Source organism: Canis lupus, chromosome 6 (genome assembly GCF_048164855.1).
Source record: "Canis lupus baileyi chromosome 6, mCanLup2.hap1, whole genome shotgun sequence".
NCBI classification, from domain to species: domain Eukaryota; kingdom Metazoa; phylum Chordata; class Mammalia; order Carnivora; family Canidae; genus Canis; species Canis lupus.
In genome coordinates this window covers 61,210,302-61,235,323 of record NC_132843.1, presented here as the reverse complement: position 1 = coordinate 61,235,323, position 25,022 = coordinate 61,210,302, and the positions used below count along the sequence as shown (strand labels likewise).

Here is a 25,022-nt window from a genome sequence, read left to right as displayed (position 1 = left end):
CACCCCATGCCTGCCTTAGGCCCTCACCTGTCCGTGGACGATGCCCACAGCTATGTCACTAGACTGAAATCTAGGTTTCAGACTTGTATCACTAAGTGGCTCCTAGACATTGCATACTTGGCTATCCCACAGGAATCCTTAATTCGAATGGTCTCAAACAGACTTCATCATTTTACCTGCTCTTTCCCCAGCACTGTGGTGGGGAAAAGTGCTTTTCCTCCTCCTAATCAGTGGTACCATCATCCACCCAGTCCCTAAGCCCAGTAACTTGTGAGTCACTCCAGTCTCCTCCCTCCATCTCTCCCCTCAAATCCATTCAACCACCAAATCTTATCCACCTCATCCCTTTAATGTTTCTAGGGTATATCCCTTCTCTATCTTTCTATTACCATTGACTTCATTTGCCTCATCAACTGTTTGTTAAACATTGACACTTCGTACACTCAAATCAACAAAGGCAACTGAGTTCCACATCTGCCTCCACCTAAATAAGCCTGCAAACTCTCCATTTTCAAGTCAGAGCTCTTTACAGCCCCTCTGAGCCTCTCCTTCATTGTACTTCCCGTCTCTCAGAATGGCGCCACCACTCCCCAGGCCTACCCACCCCCCATTCCAAACTCTGAAGGTCATTTTAGATTCCTTACTCTCTCTTCCATCCCTCCCAACTCTTGACTAGACAGTTGCATTCCCCCGTGTGTGCCCAACCACCTACCCCTTGAGCCAGACATAGTATTTATTGCCTCTTACTGTTCCCAGTGTATCAGTCTGGCGTTTCTATTTAGACTATGAGATCTTTGAAGGCATGAACCATGTGTGGTATATTTCTGATTCCTCCAATGTGCCCAGCACAGCACTGGATAGAGTATGGCCAGCAGAGAAAAGTCAAAAATGAAACCCATCTGCCAAGAGAAGCCTGGTGCTAAACCGTCAGCCCCCTGAGGTGAATGGTGTTATGTGTGTCTAACTCCTTTGCCACACAGTGAAAGACATTCTTGGTATCAGCAAGACCTCAGGAAAGAGGTTGGAAATGATTCTCTGGGAGGCCTGGGAAAGAGATTCCACCAAAGACACCACCACCATGGATTGTGGAGTCATCATGAGGACTCAGCCAATTTCTAAGGTCTTAAACCTGTGGGCACCTATTTGTAATGTTGTATGGTGTCCTCAAGTGGTACTCAGTGGCCCAACAGCTTGGAAATAGATTCCACCTGTTTTGTGGTGGCCATCTCACCTTGGAAATAAGCAACAGTTCAATCTTTTCATGAGTTTATTCCATCTTCTAGAATTAGAGTCTAGAGTGTTTCATTTCTGTTATTTTGCAAGAATCCTTATTCCTTTGAGGTCCATGATATTTGATTATTCTTCTGGTCTATCCTTAACCCCATCACTGTCTCTCCTTCACTCACTGAGGACTTTAGGAACTGTCTCCCTTTCATTTGAGGTTCTTCTATCATCCTAAAAGTCTCCATATGCAAAAGGATGGCCTCTCTAACACCTTCGCCTCTTATTTCCATGACTTCCATAATGTCAGCAGCTTTTAGTTTCATTTCACTCACCCACTAGCATGACCCTACCTTGGAATCATATCACTGATATTGTCCTCAGGTCAGTTTCATCTAGACCATCACCACTGTCTCCTGACCAATCCCTCTGCCACTGTCCAAAAATCTACAGTGGCTCTATATCTCCTATAGGTTCAAGTCCAGATCCCACAGCCAGCCTGCTGCCCAGTGTCTCACCTTGTCATCATCACCTGGCATTTTCTGTTCTGACATTACTGGGACCAAATGCAGTTTCCATTCCACTACCCGCCCCCTGCCTGCTCCAAACCATTTCCTGAGCTTCTTGGGCCTAACTGTGCCTTGAAGGCCCAGAAGATTTCCCTTCTTGTCTGCAAAGATGTTCCTTATCTATTTCCATTCTGGTCTACAAAGATGTTAATCTTGACATTCCAGCTCAAACACTACCTCACCAGGAAGCCTTCCCTGCCTAGTCTGGGCACTGCTAGGGGCTCTTTCTCCTGTGCTCCCCAGCATGTGATATAGTCATTACAACATTTATCTGATCAAATTAGTATCACAAGGACAGGAACGATTCTTCTTCATCTCTGTATCTCAGCCCCAGGTGCAGGTCTGGCTCAAAGTTGGCTTTACTGGATGTTATAAAAGAAATGAAAGAGTGAGGTCCACAGAAGTCCTGTCCTCTGTATATCAATGAGGTCAGAGGAGACTGGGCTCCTGAATTAATTGAACCTCTTCTCTTTTCACCCTGGCCCAGTGCCCTGTCCATATGCTTAACTCCCCTAATAGAATCTGCCCTGGCTCAGCACCACATACAAATAAATCCCTCAGCATTAAGAAGCAAAAGAGCTTCCAACTGTCTAGAGACTAAAGAAACTGGTGCTTCACAGATGGGAAGAGAGACAAGTGGTATATAGAGAGATGTCCATCTAATTTTTATGTACCAAATACCTGGGAGCATTGATGACTATTCCATACCAAAACCAGTTATGTGTTCAGCACTGTGCTAGCCACTGATGGTGAGAATAAAAGTTAAAACAGCAGCATACATTTGTTGATGACTTTCTATGTGCCAGGCACAACTCCATGAAGTCAGCATCATGGTGATTATTTCCGTTTTACAGATAAGAAAATGAGTTCAATGTCCTACAGCTAATAAATGCTCCAATAGTATCATCTCTCACTGGTTTCTTCACCCTATCTCTTCACTGTCCTCAGTACCCCCATTCTGAAATAAACTTCTTCCTCCACCCTGCCTCTCCTCTAGCTGCCCTTCTTTCTCTCCATCAGACAGCAACATCCTCATCTTCCACCACCTACCCTCATCTGCCCTCATCCTACCCTTCTTCTGTCCAGTTATCCCAAAGAATGTCCCTTCTTCTTCCCTCCACCTGCATGTTTGAGGCTGTCCACCCATTCTCCTAGGAACTTCCCATTATGAATTACCCTTCCTTGAACCTATTATTTCTCCATTCAAATGGAACCTTCCCATTGATGTTTAAAGGTGCTCAACCATCTCCCATTAAAACAGAACGAAATCACCCCATCTCTCCAACTATCACAGCCAAACCTTCGGAAAGACTTACTTATACATTCAGTGTCCACTTCCTCCTCCACCAACTAGTCTGACTCTTACCCGTCACATCCCTGAAGCTCTTGTTTAAATCACCCGTGATCTCTATGTTTCTGAAGCCAATGGACTTTTACTGGTCCTCACTGTAATGGACTTCTCAGCAGCCCCTATGCTTCCTCTTCTCTTATGCAGGAAACACTCTGCCCTTGGGTTTCATGACATTTCTCCCTCCTGGCTCTTCTCCTGTCTCTCTAGATCACCTTCTCTGCTTACTTTCTAAGCTCATCCTAACTCAAAGCTATCCCCAGGCCTTTCTCTTCCATGCCTATCCTTCCTCCCTAGGCAGCCCCATCTACACCATGGTTTCATTTACCCCTGGAAGTTAATAACTTATGGAGGTACATCTCCTGCCCATACTTCTCCTCCAAACTCCTGCCTCTATTTCCCCCTGGCTTCTTGACCTCTCCACTTAGATGGTTCAAAGGCTCCCAAGTACAACGTGCTGAGATTGAACTCATGTTTCCTGTCTCAGGGAATGGTGCCTCCATCCACTCTGACAAAGCTGGCAGCCTAGGGCTCATCCCCAATATTTCCCTCTCACCTCTCACATCCAAACCATCACTTCTTGTCCATTCTACCTTCTAAAGTTCTCAAATCTATCTACTTCTATCTATCCCCACAACTAATGTCCCAGTACAAACAAATATCTCCTGATTGGTCTCCCTAGATCTTCCCTTGGCCACCTCAAAATACCATCCATACTCTACAGTCATGGAGATCCTTCTGAAATGGGAAATCTGGCTGTGTCACTATCCTGCTTAAGGACTTCAGTGATTACCTGTTGCTTTAGAATCAACACCAGAGTCCCTACTGTGGCTGATAAGACTCCCTCTTGCCTCTCTCTCTCTCTCTCTCTTTTTTTTTTTTTTGCTACCTCCTGCCTCTCTTGCTCGCCTCATATATTTCTCCCTCTCTTTCTCTGCATCCCAGTCCACTGGCCTTGGACACCTCAAAATGCCACGCCTACTGTAGCCATGCCCCTCCCCCATTCCTGGAATACCCTTTCTCAGCTCCCAAACTGCCCTCACCTCCTGTGCTCCTACTCATTCTTCAGGTTCCAGCTGAACCATCATTTTCCCCAGGATGACTTCCCAGGTCCTTCCTGAGCAGCCCGGACCTCCTATTAAGCACCCTTATTATGCCATGGACCTCTACTTTATTGCTTTTATAAGTGTCACTTTACATTTACTTTGTGACAGATTTGTTTCCCCAAATGACTTCAAGCTCCATGAGCTGGGCTTTGACTGTTCTGGGTTTTTCCCCCTCCACACTGTATCCCCTGTGATATTCAGTAAATACTTGGCTGACATCATGAAAATGCAACGTAATCCTATCTAGCTCCTGCCCTCATTACTCTTCTGAAATTGCCCTTGCTAGAGTCATCAACAACCTTCACACTGCCAAAACTGTGTGCCCATGGATCCCTGGTGTCTACCAGCTGGACTGAGGGGTTCCTGGACTGGGAGAATCTTGGCAGTCGTTCCTTGATTCATAGAGAAAAAAAGTTCGCTGACAGGATATCCTCAATTTAAAGCTTGTCTTTTGTAAAGTTTTCTTTCTCAAAACTTGGTTTCTGCTACTCTATGCCTGTGGTAGATTCTAGCAGAAGCAGCTCTCTGACTTAGTTCAAAACTACGTATTCAGCCATTTTAAATTTGTGTGGTATTCTCCAGAAAGCACCGTGGTTGCCATGGGCTTCACAACATGAACAAGTGTTTGAGACCCACTGGCCAAAGCCAAAGAAATATTTTTAGCCGTCTAATTTGTTCTCTTGGTGGTATCTGGTAGTGGTTATCAAGTTGTTTATTCGTTTTGGCAACCAGCATTTATTGAGCACATATTATGTCTTCCCACAGCCCTTCATTGCTATTTTTATGATGGCATTTGTCACCTTCTCCTGTGATCTCTCCACGTACTGCAAGCTCCTAGGGACTACAGGGACCATGGCTTTCTCTTTTTTCTCTCTCTCTCTCTCTCTCTCTCTCTCTCCCTAGCCAGCCCAGCACTTGGCCCAGGCACGTGGATCATCTTTGTTGCATGTAGGAATAAATGAACGAGTGAATACATGAGTGAATAAACAAAAGAACAAAATGCTGGGACACAACTTGAATCCCCTTCCTAGTGCTCTGCTGCCTCTCCGCTGGGAAGCTCATGGTCCTGCGGTGCTCTGATGCAACAGAAATGTCAACTGCATATACGGAAGCTACCATCCATTGTTATTTTAGCAAGTGAAATGAACCTGATATAAACACAATATAGCTTTATATTCTTGCACTTGTGGGAATCACTTCTAATATCTATCCATCATCAGGCCCTGTCGATTTTACCACCAAAAAAAAAAAAAAAACCATAGTGATTACCTATTTTATGGGGATATAAACAGTTCTACTCTGTAAACACCTGAAAATGCCATGTATTGTGTCTGCGGCAGAACCTGAGTAAATAATATGATATTAATGTATCTTTAAACACCCCATATCCTACCAAAACCCATTCTCTTGGCCTCTTCTGCCCTTTCTCCGGAGCTTGTCCATCAAAATTGTACTTAACCTTCAAAGCCCAGCTCAAAACTCACTTCCCCCTCAAAAGTCCTTAACAGTCTCCTGGAATTACAGGGGCCAGCCCGGGGTTCACTTTAGCCCCCCTCCACGTGACGCAATGTCATCTGTAGCTCTACTTAGCAGTTACTACTTTGGCCTGCAGGGTCCTGCTGCTGAAGTGAGTGGTCCTCTCCCACACTGCCTTGTGCACAACTCAAGGCCGGTGACCATGCCTTGCTCATCTTCCTGTCTTCCCAGGACCTTCAACAATACTCACTTGCACTAATATTTTGCTATGCTACATAAACACCACATTTTTGTGTCATAAGGTGACTTTTTTTTTTAATAGTTCGGGGGCGGGGGGTACCTGGCTTTCCCTCTCATGGCTACTAGGTTCTAGCAGCCTTAGCAGAAAGGCCAGTCCAGCTTCTTGCTCTCACCCCCGTGGGCAAGAGCTGAACAGAGAAGCAGCAGCTGCCCTTGCTCGAGAATTCATTTGGGGAAAAATTCAAGCGGTTACTTTTTGAAGTGGAATGGGAGTCAGAGGTGAGCCCTAGCCAGTGAGCTGTGTGGGAAGAGAAAGGTTCACAGTGAGCCAGGCCCTTGGCTCTCAGACTGCTTTTTGCCAAACAGCAGAGAGACTCCCTGCACAGACCTGGGGCTTGGGGAGCCACCCTGCCCACCTTCTTCCTTGGGTACAGACACAGCGCCTCCCAAGCGTCTCCTTGCCACTAGTATCTGGGCCAAAGCAGAGACAACCCCTCCCTTTCCCCCCGCTCTGTCTCCGTGGAAGATCACACTCACAGTCCACGGAGTCCAGCCCTAACGTGCACGCAGAGACAGAAGCAGGAAAGATGGAAATCAAACAAAGAATGCTGACTGCTTTGTCCCTGAACTGTGCCTTGTACAAACCCATCCAGACTGCAAATATTCCAGCTCATCCATCAAAGTGTGTAACCCTCAGCCACATGCTGTTATAACCCAAACTGAGTCTCTGAGCACCTGGAATGCTCAGGTGCCCCCGCTGCAGGGCCGCTATGCCCAGAAGGAGAATCACTGGAGGACGAGCAGAAAGGTGCTGCTTGATGGCAAAGAGCCTGGGCTCTCACACATACCTGATCAGGAGATTAAGTGAGATGATATAGGCAGAGTGCTTAGCAGAGTACCTCGTGCTCCTCTGAAGGCTTCCCACCTAACAGTGCTGGAAGACCCCTTGCCATGGGGCTGGCACGAAGTCTTTCTTCTCCTGCTCTGCCATTCAACAGCCTGTCTTACCTGGAGGAGGGAAGGCAGGACCTGACACTTGCCCCCACGCCCTTCATGCACCCCCGGCAGCTTCCAGGGTGGGTGATCATCTGATCACGGGCAGAAGGGATTTCTGGTGGGGCTGTGGGGGGGGGGGGTTTGCTGAGCCAGGCCATCTGTGCTGACGGGAGGCACCTAAAGGGACGTTCTGGGACACGTTGATTGATGCCACCACAGCCGCATCAATAACCTTCCTTCCTCCTCTGGGACAATACAGCCCTAGACCCCAGCACAATTTTCAAAACTTTTCTTTCAAGTGTATCTCTCTTCCTCTCCTTTCTGAAGTCCAAATGTAACACCAGAAACAGACCTACTGCCCTCACTGATGTGCAGCCACACCTCTCCTCCCGCTCCCTTTCTTAAGGCTGTCCAGGCACTGACAGTGTCTCCTGTGTAGGGGAGTATCAGGGCAATAAAAAGGATAGTTTCTATTTCTTCATATTGTTTTCAAGCCTCAAGGGTCATATCTTGCCTTCCCAGCTGTCTAAAGGCACCTCTCCCTCCAGCTTTCCAAGCACGATCTGGGTAAGGAATTGTGGATGGCCCAGAGCCTATGGGCCCTGTGTGTTCTCAGGGCCCTTTGGCTTTTACACCACCTAATGGAACCTCTCAAGCAACCTGAGGGTGGGGGCATCACCCCACACTCTTCAGCTGGAGAAGAGTTTGAGGGAACCTATCAGGCACAGGGCAAGAAAAAAGGATTTTTTAAAATAGTTAACGTTTTCACACATTTCAAAACCAAAAGGGTACAGAAGGGTTTACAGGTCTACTCTCTCTGAAGGCAACAGATCTCACTAGATTTTTTTGTATCTAGTTATGTACATAGGAGCAAATATCTTGGAATTCTCTGCCTCCTCCTTCATAACATAAACAGTAGTATAATATAAACCCTCTGTGAACATTTTCCACTTAGCCATGTATCTTGGAAACCATTCCCTATCAGTTATAGAAAAATTTCCTAAGTCTTTTTTTTTTTTTTTTTTTAATGAATGAATAGGACAATATTCAACTACCTGGAGGTACCACAAGATATTTAACAAGTCCCTCTTGGATGAGCACATAAACTGTTCTTTCGTAGCTCAAATGATGCTATACTGTACATCTGCCTTTGTGCCCATGGGTGAGTATAAGGGCAAGCTCAATTCCTAAAGATGGAACCACTGAGCCGGATGCTATGGGCACTTCTAATTTGGGTAGATGTTTCTAAAACACCCTGCAAAGAAGTTGTACCCTTTTACTCTTCCAACAGCAACATATGAAAGGGACTGTTTCTCCAGGACTTCATCAGCAGCTTGCCAATTTTTTTGATGTTTGCTAACTGAAAGGTAAATAAGAATGCCATTGCAGTTTGCACTTTACATATTAAAGAATCAATCCTTTGTGATTAAACCCGAGTCCTCAAGGGAACAGGAATGGAGCGCATGCAGTTTTACCAGGCCAGCACTTTCCCTAAGGCCTAACAGGGCCACATCATCTCTTGGACCTACAAATAACATGTTTATTCACAACGGCTCTGGATTTTCTGCTACCACATGTGTGTCTGTTCTTAACAGGAGGAGAGTGGCACTGTGGAAGGAGCAGGGACTTTGGAACTGGGCGTCCTGGCTTCACAGAACGGCTCTGTCACTCACTAGCTTTATGCTCTTAGCAAATTATTTAACGTCTCCCAAACTCAAGTCTCCTCACATGAAATATGGGGATAATAATATTGATTTTGCAAGGCCTTGTGTCTGGCACAGAGAAGGGACTTAATAAGTGGTAGCAGTTTTCATTAGTGTTAATGATCATCAGGTCAGATTCTAAACCTCAGGGCACTTTTCACAATTGATGAAACCTGGAATGGCCCAGCCAGGGCCAGTCTGTTAAGAGGCCAGCTAGGGGATTCCCAGGTTCTGCTCTGATCCACCCCCAGCCTCCTTCCAAAGTTATGGGGAGACATCACTAAAATCCCAGCCTGGGCCTCTGGGTGAGGGTGGGCTCCTCTATTGCCAGATGATGTTTGCACTCAGCCTGAAGCTTCTCTGGACTAACTAGAGCTCATTTCCAATTACAGATGGGCCCACTGGAGACAAAACAGAGATCCTCAAGCAAAGTATGAGAGACTTGCTCTCACCAGTACTGGAGCCCATTCTGCTTTTCCAGAGCAATTTTGGATAAGGTCAGTCAATGCAAATTTCAAGTTCTGGCAAGAATGCCCGTGATGCCCACAACTACAGATGCACACATCTACGCATGTGACACAGAGGCCCTGCCCCCACCCCCAAAGGATTTCCGATGCTTTTCTCATTCACACATGGTCCTCTCTCATTTCATCCCCCAGGTGGCAAAAATTATGGCCATGCTCCTCTGTAGGGGGTGGGCGGGGGGGCGGGGGGTGTTACTCTGAGGAGGGTGCAGCTGATTTGCCCAACATCACACCTGATCCACCCTGGGTGCCAACACGCCCCCCGATCTATATGCTGGTCTAGATCCTCGCAGGCACTGGAGCTGGGACCTCTGGAGAGAGGTCTGAGAACTTATCATTGCTCTCAGAGAATACACCTTTGCTCTTTCTTCCCCTTGATCCACCTCTGTCAGCTTAACCGGAGAGGCGCAGGAGCTGAATGTAATTCCAAGTACTTCATTAGAACCGAAAGGAAGCTGCTGCCCACCCTCCCCCCACCCCACCCCCGGGAAGACTCCAAATCCCAGCGAATCTCAGGCGGAGCGCACTTGTGAGACCTGAAGCCCGCTGCCCCCATCATGACTTGTCCCTCACACTGTATAAAACGTGGGCCTGGCTCGGCCACTGGAGGACAGGACAGGGCACAGATCCGACTGCGTAGACGCCAACTCCTGCCAGTGACACTGGACAGCCCGCCCCCGCCCCCGCCCCCCCCCAGCCCTGCGGGTGAGAATCCCCAGCTCCAACCCGGGACCACCCAGGCGGCCGGGCTGGGGGAGGGTCCGGGGCTCGGCGGCCCGGGCAGGGCGCGAGGGCGGGGCGGGGCGGGGCGGGGGCCGCCGGCGGTTGGATGCCTGCCCCCACGCCCTCCCGCCCGGCCCAACTTGCTAAAAGAGCAAACTTCCCGGGCCCCACAATTCACCCAGAGAAAAGGAACGCCCAGGTGTGATGGGAACGCGCGGGAGGTGACTGTAGCCCAAGGGCACCGGCGGAGAAGCGAGATCCGCGCCCGCGCCCCCGCCCCCGCCCCGCTCGCGCCCCCCGAGGCCCCGCTCTGCCCTCCTCCCGCCGCCGAGCGGAGCTTCCGCGTGACGGGCGGCCCCGGCTGCCGGGGACCCGGACGCCTCGGCGGGGACGGCGACCCCGCGCCGCGAGCGCACCTCGCCCCCCACCCCCCCCCCGCGGTCAAACTTCGGCCCAACCGCGCCACACCGCGCCCAGGCTGCACGGCAGGTGCAGGGGCGCTCGGGGGAACCCGGACGCACCGCCCCCCCGCGCCCCCGCCCGCGCCCCGCGCCCGCGCCCGCGCCCCCCCGCGGAGCTCAGCCCGGCCCCGCTCACTCACGCGCGCCGGGCGGTCCGGCCGAGGGGGCAGCGTCGCGGGCCCGGGCCGCCTCATGCTCCGGGCGGGGGCGGGCGCGGGCGCCGGGGCGCAGCAGCCGTGTGCGCTCCGGCCAGGGGAAGGCGCTCGCCCAGCAGCCGCGGGCGGAGACAGGGACCCGGCAAGTCCGGCCCCGAGGCGGGGACGCCCCCCACCCCCTCGGGGCGCGCGGCTCCCGGCGCGGAGCGGGAGGGCCGAGCGCCGAGCCACGCGCAGCCCCGCACGGCCCCCGGGCTAAGGCGCCCTCGGAAGTGCGCCCCGGGCCGGCACTCGCCGCGCGGAGCCCGGCGCCCCGGGACCTCGGCCCGCCCCCTCCGCCCCCCGCCCCCCTCCGTGTCCTCCTTCCCGGAACCGGGGCTCGGGGAGCGCCCTGACCCGTTACCGCGGCCGAGCAGCTCCGCGCCGGCGGCTACTCCCGCGTCCTTCCGAGCGCCCCGGCCCGGGGCTGCCCGCGCGAGGCTCCTCGGCGTCCCCCGGCGCTCCGAGCACTGGCCCCGCACCGAGCCGAGAGCCTCATGGCCCCGCCAGGTGGCCCGGGCGGGGGCAGGTACCGAGCCACCTGATTGGCGCCGCCCCAGTCCGGGAGAATCCCCGCCAGACAGGCTGCTCGACCGAGGGCGAAGCCAAGGCACACAGCGCGCGCCGCTGCCTGGCGCAGACCTGGCTCCGCTGCCTTTTCGCCTTAGAAATGTGAGCTCAGGGCAGCCCGGGTGGCGCAGCGGTTTAGCGCCGCCTGCAGCCCAGGGCGTGATCCTGGGGACCCGGGATCGAGTCCCACGTCGGGCTCCCTGCGTGGAGCCTGCTTCTCCCTCTGCCTCTCTCTCTCTCTCTGTTCTCATGAATGAATAAATAAATAAAATCTAAAAAGAAAAAAAGAAATGTAAGCCCAGGAGTCGAGTCCTAGGAATGCCTCACACAGGGAACTTCGAGAGCCCCAAGGCCAGCACGGAAAACCCTGCGAGAATGATAGTTTGAAGGACCAGGGTGTGTCGCTGCCCCTGACTTGGCCTGGAGAGCCTCCTGCAAGGCCCAGCGGGCTCCCTGTTTCCGGCCGGTCCCGGTCCCTGGCAGTCCCGGCACACCTGCATGGCCCCGCCGTCGAGGGCCACCGTCCTGCAGCGGGGCAGGGAGGGAGTAAATGAGTAATTAGAATTGTGACGGCGAGATCTAGCAGGAAAGGAGACGCAATGTCTCCTCCCCCAACGCGAGGAGAACCCGTTAACCGTGCTATTTCTTCTCTGAAATGACCGCCCTTTGATGTTTTCAAACGACAAGTTGCTTCTGTGCTGTACTCCCAAACGCCGATAAGTCCTGACATGAATCTGCTTGGAGAACAAGGTAGGGCGAGATGGAAGGAAACTCACTTTTTGGCATCTCCAAAGCATCTCTGTATGGAACTTTTGCCTGTTCCAGGTCTGTTCATTTTTTTCCCCGACCCTGCCCTCCAGGCTTGGGCTGAAGACAGGGGACGTGGGGTGGGGGGGATAATAGGGTCACCCAAATGAATGCTCACGGGGAGGTGGGGAGGTTGTTCTCCACATCAGATATGTTTTCCTCCTCATACTCTGGACAGTCTGGAGGACTCAAAGCAAATGTGAACACTGTATCAGTGTTTCAAGATGAGAGAAAGCAAAACATTGGTCCCTCAGCCCAGGTCCCGCTTCTAAAGGAGAGGAGTAAGAGACTTAGCACCTGGATGGAGCAACCTTTATTAATCCTAAAGCACTATTTAAAAAATAGGAATGTATCCAAAGGCAAGGTACCCACCTGATCCGTCCAGCAGGTTTACTGTTGCTTCCCATACTTCACGTTTTCCCTCTGTGGATTTTAAATTTTGACCTCAGATCTTCATGTGCTGCCTTTTCTCACACAAACCTCACACCTACATTCCTTCCTCCTATTACTTCTTCTCAAAGGCAAAACTGAAATGGGGAGAGATGTGTTATTTTGTTATACACAATTACACAGAGAAGTGAAGGCAGGTACAGCCTGACCGATCATCATAAACCAAACCTGTGTACTCAGCCAGGTCATTGACATCACCCCATAACTTGCCCCCATTCCTTTTCCTGAGCCCTTCCCTTCTGCCCTAAAGCAACAGCCATCCTGGCTTCACAGTAATCGCTTCCTTATGTATGCATGCCTAAACACTGTTGTTTAGTTTGCTTGTTATGTACTTTCTCTAAATGGCATGGATTTTTTTTGCATGTATCTGGCCTCTTTCACTTGGTAGTGTTTGTGAGGTCATCTATTTTTGTTGCATATAGTTGTAGTTGGGGCTATTACAAATCATACTCTAACCACATTCTTGGATATATCTCCCAGTGTCCAAACGAAAACTTTTCTTTAGAGTATGTACCTTGCAGGAGAATTGCTGGGCCATAGGGCATGCCTATATTTAACTTTATTAGACAATACCAATTTGTTTACCAAAGTGATCGTAAAATTTACACTCCTCCCCATTGCTCCACATCCTTGCCAAGGCATAGTATTGTTAGACTTTTTTTTTAAGATTTTATTTATTCATGAGAGACACAGAGAGGCAGAAACCTAGGCAGAGGGAGAAGCAGGCTCCTTGTGGGGACCCCCATGTGGGACTTGATCCCAGGACCCTGGGATCACACCCTGAACCGAAGGCAGACAATCACAGAGCCATTCAGGCATTCCATATTGTTAGACTTACTAATTCTTCTCAATCTGGTGGATGCGTAATTATATCAAAATTGTGATCTTCATTTCATATCCCCAATTAGCAATAAGATGGTGCACCTTACATGTGTTTAGAGCCTATTTGAATTTTCTGTTTTGTGAAGTGCCTATGCAAATCTTTACCCATTTTTCTACAGAGTTATCAGGGTTTTTTTCTTGTTGATCCATAAAGGTTCTTTGTATATTTTAGCTGTCTGCCTTTGTCAATTATATACTGCCGGTATCTTCTCCTCCTCACTAATCTTCATCTTTTGATCAGAAATTATTTTTTAAAACAGAATTTTCATTTTGAGATAATTGTAGATTCAAATGCAATTTTAAGACATAATGCAGGGACCCCAGGGACCCTTCACCCAGGTCTCCCCAATGCAAAACTGTATCACAACCAGAAGATTGACATTGCCACAGTCAAAATACAGAACATTTCTATTAGCACAAGAATCTCTTAGATTTCCTTTTAATAGCTACATCTACTTTCCTCCCGATCCCTAAACACTAGAAACCACTTGTCTGTCATTTCTAAAACTGTGTGATTTCAAGATTATTATATAAATGAAATAATACAGTATGTAATCTTTTGGATTTTTTTCCCCGCTCAGTGTAATTTGGGTGGGGGATTTATCCAGGTTTATTCATTGGATGGTATGGATGTACCATGACTTGTTTAACCATTCATTCACTCACTGAAAGACATCTGGGTTTTTTTTTTTTTTCCAGTTTTGAGCTATTATGAATAAAGCTGCTATAAACGTTCGTGTGAGGGTTTTTATGTGAATGTAAGTTTTCATATATCTCTGGGATAAATGCTCAGAAGTACAATTGTTGGTTGTGCGATAGTTGCACACTTCATTTTTAAAAGAGATTGACAACCTGTTTTCCAGAGTTGCTGTGCCTTTTTGCATTCATACCTGCAGTGTAGGAGTTATCCAGTTTCTCTACATCCTTCCAAAGGCGGGAGTTTAGGCAATTGATTTGAGATCCTGTTTGCTTTTTCATATAAATGTTTCCAGGTATCAATTTCTCCCAAAACACTGCTTTCACTCTTTCACTGCATTCCATGAATTTAGGTACTTTCTGTTCTCATTTTCATCTGTCTCATATTTTCTAATTTTCCATGTGATTTCTTCCTGGAACCAATGGTTATGTGGGAATGGCTTTGCTGTCTAATTTCTTCATATTTGTGAATAAATTTCTCAAATGTCTTTCTTTTATTATCTAATTTTATTCCATTCTGATAAGAGAACATGTTCTCTATGATATCAAACCTTTATTTTTTTGAGGCTTATTTTATGGCCTAATATATAGTCTATCTTAGAGAATGTTGCATATGCACTAGAGAAAAGGGCTGTTGGTGGTGGAGTCTCTATAGATGTGTTTTTTATCTACTTGCTTTATAGCTATTCAAGTCTGCTATATCCTTGGAGATCTTCCATCTAGTAGTCCTATTCATTATCAAAAGTAGGATATTAAAGTTTCCAACTTTTGGGGTGCCTGGCTGGCTTAATCAGTAAAGCATGTGACTCTTGATCTCAGGTCCTGAGTTCAAGTCCCATGGTGAGTGTAGAGCTTACTTAAAAGTAATTTAAAAAGAAATTAGGGCAGCCCAGGTGGCTCAGCAGTTTAGCGCTGCCTTCAGCCCAGGGCTGAAGACCCTGGATTGAGTCCCATTTCGGGCTGCCTGCATGGAGCCTGCTTCTCCTTCTGCCTGTGTCTCTGTGTCTCTCATGAATAAATAAATAAAATCTTTAAAAAAATAAAAAGAAATTAAAGTCTCCAACTTTTGTTGTAGACTATTTTTTCCTTTGATTCTATCACTTTTTGCTTCACGTATATTTGAGCTATGACATTTTTCACATATGAAAGTGTAGGCAAAGCTTTTGGATTTTCATCACTAAGTATGATATAGAGTCCTGAGACCACCATGGTGTAAAAAAACCCTGGATGAAAATTCATGTGGCAAAAGAGCATCACTTTGGCCACACACTAGGCATTGGAAGTGAATTACCAAATCCAGCCTACAGTCAAGTACAAGTGCTCCTCCACCTCCCATTCACTCTACCCTGGAGTATCAGTCTCTCAAGGCAAGAGTTGGTTTCCCAGCATCCATACCTTGGGTGAACCATGGGCTCCAACTTTTGACCTCTAATCAGAATTACCAAATGCCCCCCAATGGCCCCATATGTAAGGGTCATCAGTTTGAATTTCTATCTTCTCTTGAGGCTTAAAGCTAGTAGTTCCTTACGAACTTATTGGCTCTTTGATGCTTTTAAGACGGTTTTAAACATTTTCTCAAATCTTTTAATTACTTCAGCTTACCCTGCCCTTGTCAGAAGCAGAAATTCTCCAGTGTGCATTTGTTGTTTTAACCTGGAAGGATTTGTTTTGGGTGAAAATGCTGCCTTTTTGCTAAACATCAATAAGACTATCAATAAGAAAAAAGTAAATACCCATACTTTTGCACTCTTAGATGCATTCTAGTAAAGTAATATTTTTCTATTGACTTTCATTATAAAATCAAAGGACCATTCAGACAGGGACCACATCATTTAATAGGAATAAGATAAAATCCAGTCCTCTCCCTAGTCTCCCAGGCCACTGGAAGCATGTCCTCCTTATCTGAAGCAGCTATTCCTGTCTTTCCAAAGGAGTTTTAGCGTTGTCAGTATAATTGGGAAAAAAACTACTTTTTATCTAAACCAGATTCTTCTGGTGGAAGCTTCCTGAGATATCAAAAAGGATTATTAGCTTAATTTCTTCTATATGACCAACTCCACCATCTGACTGACATTCAAACCACATAGTAAATCAGAGCTAGGGTTCAAGTTTTTCTTTTTAGAGATGTCAAGGACTATTTAATCAGTAATTAAGATCACAGCCTTCTCTAGAGAGGGCTGCATTATAAAGCCCAGCTCGGTGCTTTTCTCTTACATAGATCTACAATCCCTAACCTACAATTTGAAATTCACAAATTTCTGAAAGTCAGTTTAGAAAAGATCTCATTTGAGAACAAAACCAGATCTGACCTGATCTGATATGGGGGCAAAACTTAAGCTCTAGTGAGGTTATTTAAAGTCATTAGCTCATTGGTGCCAATATTTATTCATTTTGCTGTAAAAACATTGGTGTTTGCTGCTCCACTCTCTATTAGGGGTATGTGATGCTAATAGACAGGAAATGCACCAAATTACCTTTCTAAATTGGGAGGGGGGTTGATTTTCAAAAACTGTTCTCTATAAGGAAAGGGGAAGACTTCATTGCTCCTAGGATGTAAGGAACAAGGAGGAAAATAGACACACACTTGTGGCAAAGACTTTGCACTTTCCCACATCATTCCTTTCTGTGACCTTCTCCCCCAAAATCTTCAGCAAAGTTTCTAAACTGACAATATATGTTTTTGTGAGTGAATTTACAAGTGTATGGAAACAGGTGAAGATGGTTGGCTTTGTGCCTGTTTCAATGTAGGTCAGAAAAGAGGCAGCACATGTGGATATATGAGCTCAGAGAAATGTGGACAATTCTGAGCACTCTCAGAAGTTATGGGGGATAGAAGGAGGGGTCTCCTTTCACAAGGCCTTGGAATTGGGATTGTAGTAAGGTATAATTAATTACCTAAGGAAAGAGGACATGCTACTTCTGTGAAGATCTGAATTTTATCTTGCATTTACATTTACTCAGCTTTGCATTTTCTCCTGTATCTGTTTCCTGGTCTCCCTTATACAAGTGAAACATCTATCCTCTTTTGAGACAAAGTCTTTTATAGTCATTTCATGGGAATCAGAAATTATTGAATTCCTCTCACCTGCCCCAGTGGCCTGGCTGATGCATGAGATCACACAACCACTTTACAGCTAGTGCAGCTGTTTTCAAGATTGGCCGTGGTCAGCCTCTTCTCTTAGGAGGATACAAATATTACTCATTAAAACAATGTGCTGAAAAGCACTATAAGCATAGTGAAGTACTTTCTCATGATTGAATTAAATAATTGGAACAGCAAAATGAGAATTAAAGTACATGTGGCTGTATGAAGACAGTACCAATGCCCACACCCTAAATTTCCATCAGCACCACCGAGTTGTAGGGCACCTGTTTCCATATAAAGCAAACTTGACATTGAATTTCCATTCTGGCATGGGCCACCAGTAGATATGGGTGAATCAGTTTTTGACTAGAAATTCACAAAAGAGCTATGAGAAAATTCAGTAAATGAGCAAGGAGCAATTTCTTATTCAGATTTATAACCTCTGTAAGTGGTTCCTGCAACTTCTGTAAAATATTAAACTATAGGAGACTCATTTAAAGAAATGGAATTCATTGGCTTTTGGTCTGTTTTTAGTCACCTAAAACATTGGCAAGATACTAACTTATTTATCTTTCCCAACACAATTATACGTTTAGCAATTATTCACATCTTTGGGAGCTTCTCTATGGCCCATGAGAACTGGGATTGTTAGCCATTTAAACACATGGGAATAGAGTATGTAAGTCACTTACTCAAATTATACAAAAGATCTCAATAGACCTAGGAACTCACTGTTGGCACTAAAGTCTCTCTTTGCCATCAAATATGTGATAGTTACTGGTCTTGTTCCTGATCTTAGAGTAACTTAGAGCTTTTCACCTTCGAGTATGAAGTTAGCTGTGAGCTTGTCATATACGTCCTTTATTTGAGGTACATTCCTTCTATAACTTATTTGTTGAGAGTTTCTATCATGAAAGGATGCTGATTTTGTCAAATGATTTCTATTAAAATGATCACATGATTTTTGTCTTTCATTTTGTTAACGTGATGTTCGCATTTATTGCCTTATGTATGTTGAGCCATCCTTACATCCCATGGACCAATACAACTTAATCATGGTGTATGATGGGCAGCCCTGGTTGCTCAGAGGTTTAGCGCCACCTTTAGCCCAGGGTGTGATCCTGGAGTCCCGGGATCAAGTCCCACATCAGGCTCCCTGCATGGGGCCTGCTTCTGCCTCTGCCTGTGTCTCTGCCTCTCTCTCTCTGTGTCTCTCATGAAAAAATAAATAAAATCATGGTGTATGATGCTTTTAACATGCTGTTGAATTCTGCTTCTAGTATTTTGTTGAAGATTTCTGCAAGTATATTCATCAGGCATAATGGCCTATAGTTTTCTTTTCTTGTAGTGTCCTCGTCTGGCTTTGCTATCAGAATAATGCCAGCCTCAGGAACAAGACAAGGATGTCCATTCTCCCCTCTTCTATTCAACACAGTCCTGGAAGTTCTAGCCAGAACAAGTAGACTACAAAAAGAGATAAAGACATCCAAATTGGAAAGGAAGAAGTAAAACTGTCTCCATTTGCGATGACATGATATTATATAGAAAAACCTAAAGACTACATCAGAAAATTGATAGAACTAATAAATTTAGTGAAGTTGCAAGACACAAAATCAACATGCAAAAATCAGTAGCATTTCTGTATACAACAACAAACCATCAGAAAGAGAAGTGAAGAATACAGTCCCAGTTACAACAGCAACATCATCAAAAACAAAAAAAAAAAATATTTAGAATTAAATTTAACAAGGAGGCAAAAGGTTCACACAATGGAATCCACAAGATACTGAAGAAAGAAATTGAAGAAGATGCAAATAAATGGAAAGATATCCCATGTTTACCAATTGGAAGGATTAATATTATTAAGATGTCTATACTACCCAAAGTGATCTACAGATTCAATGCAAGATCTATAAAAATTTGAATAGCATTTTCCTCAGAAATAGAAAAAAATACTAAATTCCAAAATTCATATGGAACCACAAAAAAAAAAAAAAAAACAATAGCTCAAGAAATCTGGAAAAAGAACAAACCTGGAAGTATCATACAAACTATAGTAATCAAAACAACATGGTACTGGCATAAAAACAAAGACCTAGACTAAAAGAACAAATTTTAGAGCCCAGAAATAAATCCATGCATATATAATCTTTGACAACAGCTCCAAGAATATGCTATAGGGGGAAAGGACAGTCTCTTTAATAAATGATGTTGGGAGGATGCCTGGTTGGCTCAATGGTTGAGCATCTGCCTTGGGTTCAGGGCATGATCCTGGGGTCTGGGATGGAGTCCCACATCGGGCTCCCTGAGAGGAGCTGGCTTCTCCCTCTGCCTGTGTCTCTGCCTCTCTCTGTGTCTCTCATGAATAAATAAATAAAATATTTAAAAATTAATATATGGTGTTGGTAAAACTGTAAATCCACACGCAAAAGAATGATATCCAGGCCCTGTCTTATACTACTCACAAAAATTAACCAGAAATGGATTAAAGTCTAAAAGGTAAGACTTGAAATTGTGAAACTTCTAGAAGAAAATAGGAAAAAAGCTTCCTGACATTGGTCTTGGCAGTAATTTATTGGATATGTCACCAAAAGCATGAGCAGCAAAAGCAAAAAATAAGTGGAACTGCATGAAATTAAAGTCTCTGAACTGCAATGGAAACCATCAACAAAATGAGAAGGCAGCCTGCAAAACAGCAAACTAAATTTACAAACCATGTATCTGAGAAGGGGTTAATAACCAAAATATAAAAGGAACTTATATAACTCAATCACAAAAAAACAAATAAAACAAAAACAAAACAAAATCCCATTAAATATGGGCAAAAACTTGAACAGACACTTTTCCAAAGAAGACATAGAAATGGACAGCAGGTACATGAAAATGTGCTAAACATCACTAGTCATCAGGGAAGTATAAATCAAAACTACACTGGGGTATCATCTCATATCTGTTAGGATAGCTTTTATCAAAAAGACAGGAAATAATAAGTGCTGGTGAAGATGTGGAAAAAAAGGGAGCCCTTGTGCAGTATTGGTGGGAATGTAAATTGGTGCAGCACTCTGGAAAACAGTATGGAGTTTCCTCAAAAAATTAAAGATAGAACTACCATACAATCAGCAATTCCACTTCTGAGTATATATTCAAAGGAAACAAAATAATTCTTTCAAAAGTTTCTATACTCCCATGTTCACAGCAGCATTATTCACAATATCCAAGTTATGGAAACAACTAAGTATCTCTCAACAGATGAGTGGATAAAGGAGATGTGATATATTATAATTATATATTCATATTCATATATTATATATTATATTCATATATAATTCATATGTTCGTATATATTCATATATAATATATGAATATTATTCAGCCATGAGAAAGAAGGAAATCCTGCCATTTGTTAAAACATAGATGGGGGCAGCTCGGGTGGTTCAGTGGTTTAGCACCACCTTCAGCCCAGGGTGTGATCCTGGGGACCCAGGATTTAGTCTCATGTCAGGCTCCCTGCATGGAGCCTGCTTCTCCCTCTGCCTGTGTCTCTGCCTCTCTCTCTGTGTGTCTCTCATAAATAAATAAATAAATAAATAAATAAATAAATAAATAAATAAATAATCTTAAAAAAAATAAAAAATAAAAACATAGGTGGGCCTTGGAAGATATTCTGCTAATAAGCCAAAGAAAGACAAATACTGCATGATATCACTTATAGTGAAATCTAAAAATGCTGAACTCAGAGTAGAATGGTGGTTACCATGGCTGAGGGGTAGTGGAAATGAGGAGATGCTAGTCAAAGGAGTACAAGTCTTCAGTTATAAGAAAACTAAGTTGAGGGATCTAAGGTATAGATAGCATGGTCACTCTAATGAATAGTACTGTATTGTATACTTAAATTGACTAAGAAAGTAGATCTGAAACATTCTCTCTCTAACACACACACACACACAGATAACTCTGTGAAGTGATGGATATGTTCATTAACCTGATTGTGGTAATCATTTCACAAAGTACATCAAACCATCATCTGGTACATTTAAAAATATATACATGTGTATTTGTCATTTATACCTCCATGAAGCTGGAAAAAAAATAAAGGACAGCAACTTCAGAGCAACAACAACAAAAAAAAGGATACAGTATTTGCCCTCTGAAGAGACTTTTTATAGCATATTTGTAAGCAGGTGGATGGGCAGAAGGGAGGAGATGGTGTTCTAGCAATCAGCTAGAACATGAGGACAAAGGGAATGAGGGAACTGCATGAGGACAAAGGGAATCATGATGGCCCTTCTAAATACCGCAGTGGGGGCAATGCTTACTCTTGCTGTGGTGGCCCAAGTCCAGAGCATTGTTTATTTGGCCCAAGGTGGGCACCACTAGTCAATGTTTTCTTCATTTACCAGAAGTTATAGTTTAAAATCTACCATATAAATCTACTGTTGTCTCATATATCTTGCCTTATGAGCAAACTGCCCTAGTTCCTCTGGAAATTTGAGACTGCTCTCCTGCTGTTATCATTGCTGTCCCAGGAAGAGCCCTAAACCTCTGTACTTAGCTCAGTATTGCTCTCTGAGGCTTTCACATCAGATGTGATTTGCTCGTTGTCATCTGGACATTTACTGCGACTTCAGCCCCTCCTTTGCTACTTCACATCCAAGCTTACTTACATGTGTAGCTTTTCCTGGCTGGTGTATTTACCACCTAAGTCTGTATCCCCTCTCTCTTCCCAGGCCATTCTGTCTGAACTTGTTTCAACCCTCCAATGCCACGTGGATCTGTCCACTGACTGCCCATACAATACTGGGAGAAGTTTTACTTCAACTTAAATGAAGGAAGCACAACTACCCATTTCAAAAAATGAGCGTGTTGGATTTGTAGTACTAAAACTAATCATAGGCATTAAGATACAACTTCTTTTTTTAAAAAATTTTTTTTATTATTTATTCATGATAGTCATAGAGAGAGGAGAGAGAGGCAGAGACACAGGCAGAGGGAGAAGCGGGCCCCATGCCAGGAGCCCGACGTGGGACTCGATCCCGGGACTCCAGGATCGCGCCCCGGGCCAAAGGCAGGCGCCAAACCGCTGAGCCACCCAGGGATCTCCAAGATACAACTTCTTTTGCAAATTCATTTTAATGCCAAATGACATAAAAAATAAATGAAAATTTCTAATTAAATAAGAAATAAATTAAAATTCTAAATTAAATACCTGATTCAGCAAATAAACTTCTTTGTAAACTTTGAGCTTTCCTCAAAGAAGCATTTACTTGAATAATTAACTGTGGGAACAACACAAGGATAAACACATAATCTTTCCATACCAACAACTATTTGAGTTTTATATTCTGTCTATTTTTTCACGCAATTTTTAAGATTTGCTGAATGCAAATTAGTGCTTTTTTACACTAAAGCTACACACACACACACACACACACACACACGACTCTGGCTTTAGATCCAGCATAATAACTTGCAGAGTTGGGCACTTCATATTTTCTGCTAATGACAACAAAAGTGTTCATTTCAGGTTGAGAAACAAACACCTCCATAGATTCTTCCTGTGGTATTGGTTTCTACTTTATATCAAACGCAAAGATATTGTCACCAGAGGCCTTTTCCTCCCCAGAAACTTGCTGCCAAGATCCCTGAGGCAAGAGTCCAAAAGTTGCTCTGACCCACTAAAGCCACATCAGAGGCCAGATTGTGAAGGCTGTCTGGCTGTAATACCTGTCACCCTGTGACCCCAGGACCGTTTGGAATGACTTCTACTATTTTGGTGGGAGTGGAGGCTCTAATCCTCCTCCAGCACTGTCCTACGTTCCCAGAGAGAGGAAGTCCATTTCTTTTCAAAGACAGGAAGGTTATAGAAGCTTAGTCTTGTTTCCTATTCTACTGTTTTCAAGTTGCCTTAAGGATGCCAGCACATGGCAATCTGAGGGCTTCCCTGATGGCAGTCAGGGCTTGCACATGGGAGAATAAATGCCCCTTGTGTGGAACGAAAGGTGACTGGGCTGTAAGGATGGTGAGTGAGGGCTCTTTGCAACATCCAACCTGTTTTTCGCCTTGTCTACCGACCTCAAACACCATCGTCCTTATTCCAGCCAGGGCTGATGGGAGGCCAGGCCCCAAAGGTAGGAGGCTGATGTTCGAATCTCCTAATGGAGCTTGACAGCAGCCAGATTAAAAGCACAAGTGCAGCACCCAGTGCAGGAAAGCATATGCATCCTCTCTCTGCCGGTTCTACTGCTATCAGCTCTTTTTTTTTTTTTTTTTTTTTTTTTTTTTTTTTTAGAGCGCTGAACCATAAGATAAATCTTTTCAGAGAAACAGAGGCTTTAAAAAAAGCACACTGATAAAAGGACTTTGGTGAGTGGGAAAAGAGGACAGAGGTAAACCTTGTTGTGAGATTTCTGGAGGCCAGGAGCTGGCTTGTCTGCAGAACGAATTCCTTTGAGGAAGCAGAGGGATCAGTGCGCAAAGGACATAATGACAGTGGCAGCGATGCTATGAGGCTAGCTTGGTTCATTTGTAAAACCAGGCCAACTTGGAAAGCAACTACTGACTTACTTTCTGAGTAGAGATGGCAACTGCTATAAGCAAGCAGGAGCCTTCAGACTGGCCCAGCCACAAGACTTCTGTCCCCTGACTTCCTCTGTGCACGGCCTCCTGGGGCTACATTTCCACTTGGGCACTGAATCAATGCCTTGCCCGGTTGGTGAACTACTTCACCCTGAGATCCCTTGCCTTCCCAGTGAAACCCTAAGATCCTTGAGAGTGCAGCAATGCATGAAAACTAATTCAAATGCATTTACAGACTGTCTATACTATATACTCAGCTACAAGGAATTCAAAAATATTTAAGGAGCTCACCAAAAAATAAGACACATGCAAAGCAACTCCATGTCAATGCAAGGCGATGATTGAGTGACGTCACAAACACGTGGTGTTATACAATTAGTATACATCAGACTTCCTTGGGCAAGGAGATCATGCTAGAGAGATGACAGGGGAAGGCATGAAGAAGCTACAACGCCAAGAGGAGTAGCAGCTTCAGGATGCTGTCTTTCCTGGCAGGAGGAGAAGGGTCCAGTCTGACTCTCGTCATCTTGAACAGGAGAAGGAATGTTCTCCTCCTCCCAGAACAACAACTACCCAGCTAGGTACAAAACAGATGCGTTTACTGAAAATATGGAATTAACTGATTCTTTAGCAGGACCGACATGCTACACATAGGCCCATGTTTGGGAACCAATTTGGATCTAGTGCTTCAGTCCCTCAAGGCACCAGGTCCCAGGGATTTAGGGACGAACACCATCAGTCCTCTTTTCCTTCTGCTGAGGTAGTTTGTGTTGAGTGGAGGCTATCCAGATTGCATTGTCTTTTGATCCCTTAGGCTAATCTTTGGCCTTTTAAGTGCTCCTAAATAGTGACAACTGGGAGGCACGTGTCTGTTTGGCAGACATTTAGCAAACAAAAGACCAAAAGCGAACCAACCACAAACAAGCCAGCACCACCTCTCCCAAATTGTCACAAGAAAATATGGAAATATCAGAAAACCTGTCTGGAGACAATGAATTCCTGGGTGCTCTGGCATCTGTGCTACAATCAAGTTGAAGGTGGGACAGAGGCACAGAGAGAAGGAGAAAGATCACTCACTGCCTGCAAGCTTTCAGGATGAAATGAGCAGTCATGAACCCCATCCTGCCAGCACCCTGACAGGCCATTAAAAACACAAAGCCTTCCATTTACAATTCCTGGAAATGTATTTTATCCAGAGAGGCCAGAGATAACAATCATTCATAATTCTCTGAGTGACTATATATTCCCAGGACTCAAATAAGACAATTACATATTGAAAACATTTTTAGGAGAAAATGAACTTTGAACAGACATAGGAAAGATGAGGGATAGGAAATATACTAAGAATACCTATGTGCCCAATCTGTGCCAGGCACTGGGCTCAGCACTGCATAG

The 25,022-nt window shown here is 45.1% G+C and overlaps 1 protein-coding gene across 7 annotated transcripts in view; it reads right to left on the bottom strand.

Moving 5' to 3' along the window:
* LOC140635734 (protein FAM163A) overlaps window positions 1-11,201 on the bottom strand; it is a 78,842-nt gene extending 67,641 nt beyond the window's left edge. For 2 of the 7 annotated variants that reach the window (XR_012033079.1, XM_072830801.1), the window contains exon 1: window positions 10,926-11,199. The gene's annotated coding sequence lies outside the window, so the exon portion shown is untranslated. Of the gene's footprint in view, window positions 1-10,507; window positions 10,584-10,918 lie in introns of those variants that run through there. The other 5 variants (XM_072830806.1, XM_072830803.1, XM_072830805.1 and 2 more) reach the window with 4 other exon arrangements.
* Between the last annotated feature and the right edge of the window lie 13,821 nt (window positions 11,202-25,022).